The sequence below is a fragment of the Lolium perenne genome, chromosome 1 (assembly GCF_019359855.2).
Source record: "Lolium perenne isolate Kyuss_39 chromosome 1, Kyuss_2.0, whole genome shotgun sequence".
Taxonomy (NCBI): Eukaryota; Viridiplantae; Streptophyta; class Magnoliopsida; order Poales; family Poaceae; genus Lolium; species Lolium perenne.
The window spans coordinates 179472969-179482208 of NC_067244.2; the positions used below are offsets into that span (position 1 = coordinate 179472969).

General features: G+C 44.0%; 1 long non-coding RNA gene across 1 annotated transcript; it reads right to left on the minus strand.

The window, feature by feature from the left end:
• Positions 1–7410: 7410 nt before the first annotated feature.
• On the minus strand, positions 7411–8410 carry LOC127306206 (uncharacterized). The gene is made up of 2 exons (XR_007854525.2): positions 7931–8410; positions 7411–7801 (listed from the first exon to the last, which is right to left on the minus strand). It is a non-coding gene; the product is annotated as an uncharacterized lncRNA (long non-coding RNA).
• Positions 8411–9240: the final 830 nt, after the last annotated feature.

Sequence of the window (9240 nt, forward strand, 5' to 3'; positions counted from 1 at the left end):
ATATGCCCTAGAGGCAATAATAAAGTGGTTATTATTTATATCTTTATGTTTATGATAAATGTTTATATATCATGCTATAATTGTATTAACCGAAACATTAGTACATGTGTGATATGTAGACAAACAAAGAAGTCCCTAGTATGCCTCTTAACTAGTTTGTTGATTAATGGATGATTAGTTTCATAATCATGAACATTGGATGTTATTAATAACAAGGTTATGTCATTGTATGAATGATATAATGGACACACCCAATTAAGCGTAGCATAAGATCTCGTCATTAAGTTATTTGCTATAAGCTTTTCGATACATAGTTACCTAGTCCTTATGACCATGAGATCATGTAAATCACTTATACCGGAAAGGTACTTTGATTACACCAAATGCCACTGCGTAAATGGGTGGCTATAAAGGTGGGATTAAGTATCCGGAAAGTATGAGTTGAGGCATATGGATCAACAGTGGGATTTGTCCATCCCGATGACGGATAGATATACTCTGGGCCCTCTCGGTGGAATGTCGTCTAAAGTCTTGCAAGCATATGAATGAGTTCATAAGAGACCACATACCACGGTACGAGTAAAGAGTACTTGTCAGGAGACGAGGTTGAACAAGGTATAGAGTGATACCGAAGATCAAACCTCGGACAAGTAAAATATCGCGAGACAAAGGGAATTGGTATTGTATGTGAATGGTTCATTCGATCACTAAAGTCATCGTTGAATATGTGGGAGCCATTATGGATCTCCAGATCCCGCTATTGGTTATTGGTCGGAGTGAGTACTCAACCATGTCCGCATAATTCACGAACCGTAGGGTGACACACTTAAAGTTGGATGTTGAAATGGTAGAACTTGAATATGGAATGGAGTTCGAATATTTGTTCGGAGTCCCGGATGAGATCCCGGACATCACGAGGAGTTCCAGAATGGTCCGGAGAATAAGATTCATATATAGGATGTCATTTTATGTGAATTAAATTGACGCGGAAGGTTCTATGGAAGGTTCTAAAAGGTTCTAGAAAAGTCCGGAAGAAACCACCAAGGAAGGTGGAGTCCACATGGGACTCCACCTCCATGGCCGGCCAACCCTAGTGGGGGAGGAGTCCCAAGTGGACTCCCCCTTAGGGGGCCGGCCACCCCCCCATATGGGAGGTGGAACTCCCACCTCTAGTGGGAGTCCTAGCTTGGCTAGGTTTCCATGGAAGGTTTTTGGTTCAGGTCTTATTCGAAGACTTGGAGACCAACTCTTGGGGTTCCACCTATATAATGAGGGCCAAGGGGAGGGGGCCGGCCACCCCAAGCACCACAAGGTGGCCGCACCACTAGATGGCCGGCGCCCCCCTCCCAAACCCTAGCCGCCCCTCTCTCCTCTATAGTTCCCGCACGCTTAGCGAAGCTCCGCCGGACTTCTCCACCACCACCGACACCACGCCGTCGTGCTGTCGGATTCAAGAGGAGCTACTACTTCCGCTGCCCGCTGGAACGGGGAGGTGGACATCGTCTTCATCAACAACCGAACGTGTGACCGAGTACGGAGGTGCTGCCCGTTCGTGGCGCCGGAACCGATCGTGATCAAGATCTTCTACGCGCTTTTGCAAGCGGCAAGTGAACGTCTACCGCAGCAACAAGAGCCTCATCTTGTAGGCTTTGGAATCTCTTCAAGGGTGAGACTCGATACCCCCTCGTTGCTACCGTCTTCTAGATTGCATCTTGGCTTGGATTGCGTGTTCGCGGTAGGAAAATTTTTGTTTTCTATGCAACGTTATCCTACAGAGAAAACCATGTGAAAAACGCATAAAAAACGGCCCAAAAAGGTGCCCCAGCCGGCTGCCAGGCCGGCCGACCGGAGCTGGCGCTGACCAGCCCAGCTGGGCGCCCGGTCGGGCCGGCCCACTGGCCGGCGGGCGCGGCAGCCGCCGGGCGGCGGATAACGAATGGGCGCGCGGTCCGGAGGGAATCCGGCTGGGCCGGGGTGGCAGCCGGCGGCCCGGTAGGGAAACCGGCGCTGGGCCGAGTAGGCTGCCAGGCCCACGGGATCCGCCCCCGGATGGCACAAGCCGCCAGGCCGGATTCGGCCGGGTGGGCCGGCGCGCGGCCCGGCAGGCCGGGCGGCCGACCGGCTGCCTCTCCTCTTTTTTTTTTCTTTTCTTTTTATTCTTTTCTCTTTTTTCCTTTTTCTTTAATAACAAATGCTCCCGAACTCCGATTCGAATGAAACCAATTTTGTTTGGAAGATAACAACAAATGCTATCTTATAGAAAGTGAAAACCCAAGAATATGTAGGAGGGGATTTTATCATGAATATAAAAGGTAGAACCTTATATCATGAATAACCGGTAAAATCACCCAACCTCGAAAACGCAATAGAAGATGCATGCGAACTCCGTTTTCGATGAACTTGGGCTTGTTGTAAAGCTAACAACAAGCTCAAGAACCTCACACCGAGAAATACCAAGAAGCAATAAAAATATGCAACGCATGCAAGGATTGAGCTCCCTAAGATGATGTGATCAAGTTAACCAACCGAAAGCCCCTCTTAATAGTGCGGCTATCTATCCTATAATCCGGTCTCCCATCAACCACCTCGAGACCGGCAAAAGGAAAACCTATCAAGGTCATACCTTTGCCTTGCGCATCCCATCACTTGATCATTGTCGCTTCGTGAATACTCACAAATGCTCCCCCATACACTATGATGGGAAAGGTTCATTGATGCACATCTTCACTATCACCAAATGGACGGTAAGCTTCAAGCATGTGATTCACACAAGATGCTCATCTTGAACTTGCCCAACTCAACCTTGTATCTTCTCATACTTACTTAAGATAGAGCATGGCTAATATTGAGTTCCACATAAGAACTCCATCTTCATTTCTTCTTTTTGATCATATCACATATATATCTTCATACCGATGATCTTGATGCCAATACACAAGGTATATCTTTATCTTCATGGCATCCATACTTGAATCCAACACATGGAGAGCAAGTAGTACCTATGGAATATTCCTTCATATAAACTCAATGAAAACATTAGTCCATAGGGGTTGTCATTAATTACCAAAACCACACATAGGGGCAATGTACCCTTACAATCTCCCCCATTTTGGTAATTGATGACAACCACAATAAGAGGGTTTATATAATGAATATTAGTGACAAGTACGCAACTTATCCGAGAATAAGTTGTATACAAGAGGTTGTATTTGATATGGTCAAGTAACACAAAGCAACTAGTCCATATCAAAACCGACTCTACTCACACAACTACAACAAATGCAATGGATGTGAGTAGAACCAATATATATAGAGAAAACTCCCCCACAATGTATGCACGTGTGATGAACATGAATTCATTGCATACATTGTCAAGATTAACCTTTGGGATAGTTTCCACTATATATATATACAACCATGCAAGACATATAAATATGGAATGCATGAGAGGCAAAACACTTATGCACAAACCAAGCTTAAGTATAAAACCATTCCCTTAAACCCTCTAAACTTCTCCCCCATTGGCATCGATTGTCAAAATGGGTGAAAAATTTAGAAGGCCAATATAATGTGAGTTCCTCCCCAAAGTGTGCACTTCTCATAATTTGAGTGGAATCAAGTGCACATATCAAATGATGAATACTTGAAGGAAATCAAACTATATTGAGGATCAAAGATTGCATAAAGATAACATGGTGAAGTGAGCTTCAACAAATAAAGCAAGCAATCAAAGATCCAATTGGACAAACAAAGATATCATGATAAGAAAGATATAGTGCTCTAAAAATAAGAAAGCTCCCCAAGGTTCGTGCACAATTTATAATGTTTGCATTTGAATACAATATGCACAAACATGGAATCCTCACTCCCTATATATCATTTAGAACACAACTAAGATAAAGAGAGTATGCTTATCAAGAACAACTTGAGTCCAACAATTACGAGATATGAGTGCATGAAGAAAATAAATAAACCAAGCACTCATAAATTTTCTTTACCAACCCACTAAAAACAAAAGGGGTAAAAGATGGCCGGCAAAGATCAAGGATATCAAGGTGATGGATTAACACTCTTATGTATATGAGTTTCTAAAGTGGACAAAGTGATCCATAAAGAAACATGCACACACAAGAGGTTAACAAAATAGATAAAACAAGATATCCAAGATGAAGTCATAAAATATACCAAAGGATGTTTGCTTAAGAAGCATATATAGCCAATGGCTCCAATTTTCACTTATGGTGTATATGAATGAACTTCAACCAAGTTAAACCTCAAAAGCATTACAACTAACAATAAGGGAAGTAGAGCTAGTTGGAGTGTTTTGAGAAAGGCAACAAGTATCATAAATACGGATTTATTTCACAAATTCATCAATATTGCACACAAGAGCTCTTTGAGGAATTGATATGCAATAAATTGCTAGAGGGGCATATTTGTGATAGGTGAATCATAGAATATGATATATATATATATATATATATATCGACGCGGATTTTCTAACTACATGGCTAGCTGTGCATAGATAGGCTACCGTTGGATACATGGAGTATGAGCTCTCACCGGAGCAGATTGGTTCGTTTTGGAAGTATGTGAGGTGCCAACTCCGTCAGCTCCGTCAGCTTTTTCTGTCACGGGGTGCATGCAAGGCACGCACAGTGGGCAGGGCATCCTCGTCTAGCTGTATGGAGTTTACACACTAGAACGGCTGAGCAAAAGCATCATGAGCAGATCGGCTGCCACTCGACGCGACATGAGTTTCGTGCATGGAGATTTGGTGAGAGAATGTATAGTGTGCAAGCCGTTTAGTTGCTTTTCTATCCTTGTGTGCATGTCATTGTGTTGCTTCAGTCAATGAATAGGTCGTGGATTCGTATGAAATTAGGTCCATCCTTGTTTCCGCACATCTGCTACTCTTCTAACAATGATTCTCCATGGATATTTTGGTGAGAGGAAGTGGAGTGCATGTCATTATGTTGCTTCATCCATGTAGTGAATGCCACCGTGTTGGTACAAACAATGGCCCTGTCTTTAGGTTCGTATGAAATTTCGCTCAGCTTTATTGCCGCACGGCTGGTACTCGTTTGACAAGGGATCTGCATGATTATTTTGGTGAGAGAAACCAAAGTGCACGTCGTCCTGACGCATATAACCATGTAGTGCATGTCACTGTGTTGCTTCAAGCATTGGACCGGTCGTTGGATTCGTATGAATTTTTTAGCTGCATCTATGTTGCCACACGGCCGTTCAACCTGCAGTTCATGAGCCGAAATCGAAAAGGATGCGTACCTTGCACCAGAGATAAAAGCTTTGCGACGGATTGACGGTACCTGTCAATGAACCCGCTATACATTGCCACAATTCTGATTTCTATTTGCAGGTTAACTTTTCCTGTTTTAGGTTCGCCTAACCAAAGAAATCGTAAATTCATCTTGAATCAGAGATTGGAGCAGAGAAGAAAAAAAAATCTGCTGACGATCTAAGGCTATGAATTTTCTTCGCAACTTATGTTGAATGGTCCAACATGCACTTAGCTTCAGCATTGTCACCACAATGAAATCATATAAATCAGCAAATCTGCATTTTTTTTGTAGACACAAATCCATCATCCTAGCACTATAAACTACAAAATTATCAAAAGTAAATCAGACTAATCATGTGATGGACCAACAAGCCATTCCAACCTCAAATATATGTGCCTAATCACACAAAACCTTGCTACAACCTAACAACGTAAGATCAGGACAAAATACAAAGTGCAGACCACAAAAAAAAAAAGAATAAATGAAGGGGAATTGGTCCATCGACAACAATCTCTAAAATGAATGCAATCCGACCAAATTACAGAGAATGAAGTGGGTAAAAAATCCCACTCTAAAATCACAAGAAGCAGATGCACCTTTCCTACTACTGAAAGAAACGGTGATTTGCAATAACAAATCTGGGGACGGTTCTTTACAATTTGCTCTAATATCCAATGAAAATATATGATAAGACAAATTTGTTCTAGCATCCAACGCAATTACATGATCGAGAGAAACCTGAAAACAAGCTGGAGCGCATTACGCTCCCTCTGAGCGGGTTGTTGGCTACGGGTCCTGCGGCGACGGCATGCCCTGCACGAACTCCGGTAGCCCTCCAGTTAGGCGCCAAACATAAACCAACATTAACGATGCCAAATGATGATTCCAAAATGCTGACTGGCGTTGGATCATGGCCGCCCTCCCCATGATCACACTTTCCGTGCTTTACCAGCAACTCCAATTAACACGCCCTACACACACAAAATCAACATCGCACGGTGAAGCAAAATCGTAATCAAAAACCAGATCGAAGGAAAAACACGGACGACCTCGTGCGTGCCTCAACTTATCAAAGACAAACTGCTGCTCAATCTATAATGAAACGGCAAAATATTAATGTGTCCGGGATCCACACAAGAAAATAATGATGCATGCGCCCCAAAGGCTTGAAGCTTACTGATCGATACGATAAAGATCAATTAAAATGGCATCAATCAAACGAGCCGAAAAATCCACCACATACACAGCTAATCAAATCAAATCAGTTTAGCTTGAGAATCCTTCACAGAAACAATAAAACCAAACTGAGTCTCCACTGCCGAGTCTGTGCTGCATCCAAATTTCTAAAGGTTTTGCAATATGTACATTTAGAAACATGATAGAAGGGGCTATGCATGATGAATTCGTACAAAAAACAAATCCTTCGGAAAATGATCTGGATCTTGGTAAATCTCAATTCGAACAAAAAAAATTAAGAGAGTCAAGGGAAAAAAGAACCGATCTGGATTCTGCTAATCAATCCGGCTGACTCCTCATGTTACATAGTGCGAGGCGATGCCAGCTCGCTTGTTCGCACGGAGCTTCGCACGGCTTTGAATGGCCGGCAGCCGGCGCGCGGGGAGTAGACGCGGCCATGGCCACCAAGCTCTTCGCGCCGTACCAGCTCGGTGCAGCACCATGCTCCTCCGCCATCCGGAGCCTAAAGCCTCCATGCGCCGGCACCATCCTCCGCCGACGCCCGGAGCCCAAGGTCTCCTTGTGCCATCACCATCTTTCCCTGCTGGTGGAGGAAAGTCATGCATGGTAGGCGATGCTGGAGGCCTGCCGCGTGTGGAGAGGTTGGTGGCGGCAGCGCGAGGCCGAGACCTAGGTGAGGGTGGTCATGTGGGTGGCGGCGGCGGCGGCTAGGTTGGGGAGAAGGGTAGGCCGAAACCGATCGAAAAAGGATGTGAAGCAAATCCACATACTGCAAAGTGCTACAACTAAACCGAAGCAAAAAAAAAAATAGACATAGAAAATAAACTAGCAAATGAAAAATTGGATCCGTTTGAAGCCAGAACAATTATATCTGGATGATGGATTATACCCCAAAAAAAAAGCTCCGGGAGAGGATATGAATCTTGGTAAATCTTTATTCCAACAAAACAAATTAAGAATCTGAACAAAAAAAGCAAGAACGGATCTGGATGGTGGATTCGTACCAAAAAAAATCCTTGGGGAAAGTATCTGGATCAGAACCTTGTTACAACCTAACAGCGTAAGATTAGGACAAAGATACAAAGTGCAGACCAGAAAAAAAAAGAGAATAAATGAAGGGGGATTTTGTGAAGAAGGCAACAGCAGCAAGAAATAAGGAATCACAGAATGCCTCTCTGGCGAAAGCAAGGGAGCGGCGTTCTTCTCGTGTGGGCTATAGCTCAAACGAGCAAAGCTGAATCTAGCCAAGCTTCCTTTTACAAGATCTGGTCGGGAAACACGCCATAAACGGACCATGGGATCTGGATGGGGAAACACCATGCACAAAAAATCAACAAGGACTTTGGAATGGAAACACAGGAAAAATTGAGATCAGAAAAAAGAGGTGCGTCCACGCGCGTGCCTCCGCTGGAGGGAAAACACGGACGAACCTCGTGCGTTCCTCCACCACGGCTTCTCCTGCCTCCCGACGCCACCTGCTGGAGGCCCTCGACGCTCGGGACGGCAGATCATCTTCCCGTCAGCGAACAAGGCGCCCAGGGGATGGATCTACTCCAAATCGTGTGCCACCGAACGAGCTGGAGAGCGCCTGCTGGGATCCATCGGTGGTGGGGAATCTGGGAGGTCGGGCATGGAAAGGGATGGATTTGTAGAGAGAAGCAGGCGACACCGGTAGGCTGGGGTAAAAAAACGACGGTGGTTGAGGTGCCTGCGGCGGAGGATGGGACGGCCGTCGGCGGCGGTCGGTGGGAATCACGGTGGTCTTTCTAGATCGGGAGATGGTGTGATAGGTGCGGGAGGAAAATGAAGAGTGGAAAGAAAGGACGACACGCAGGCTGTCCATCTACCCAGCAACAGATAAACACCGCGAAAAGGGGATATGACGCGCTCTTGGTATGACGGCGTTTGGCCCGGCGTTGGCATTGTCCTACAAAACATCGTGCTCCCTATATCATCAAGTGTGTATATCAACGGTTGGCACCCCGTGCGTAGCTAGCCATGTGGTTAGCTGGCTATTTCCCATATATATATATAACCTATCATATGCATCTTCTCAAATTACTCAAATGTTCAATAAGAAGTTTTACTTTAAAAGGGTTTTTCAAGAACTGCAATATTTTCGAAATAAATAATTTCATGCCAAGATACAACCTACAAGAGGTTGGATGCTATATGAGAGAGCATGAATAAGATACTTGTTACCGAGATGGCAAAGGCTTGATGTAGTAGATAAGAGTTCATCGATCATCCTAGCTTGACTCCAATCCTCATATGGTGACAACACCTTCCTTATAGATGAGACAAGCCTCCATTGCATCTCCAATGTACCTAAAACATCATTCAAGTACATCTTGGTCCCCAAACTCATTGGGTCCAACATGGTTAGACTAACCACAATATATAGGACACACTCCATATAAACATGTGCATATTTAGATGAAGTTTGAATTTCATGCACATCTTAGCCATTTAGGATTTGATGGAGTATATCCTACATAATGGATCGAAAGAAAGCAAGCATGCTACAAGAATAAACAAATTACATATAAGCATGCACCAAAACTTTTAAAGATCCAAGAAAGATATACTTTGGACAAAACACTAAAGGAATTAAATAAGGCATAGAGGTGTCACAAAACAAATTTGTTGTCCAAATTATATCTAAGAAGCAAATCACAAAAGATTTGTTCAACAAAGTTCAACAAGTGAACTAAGAAGAAACCATCGAGCACAAAGGATG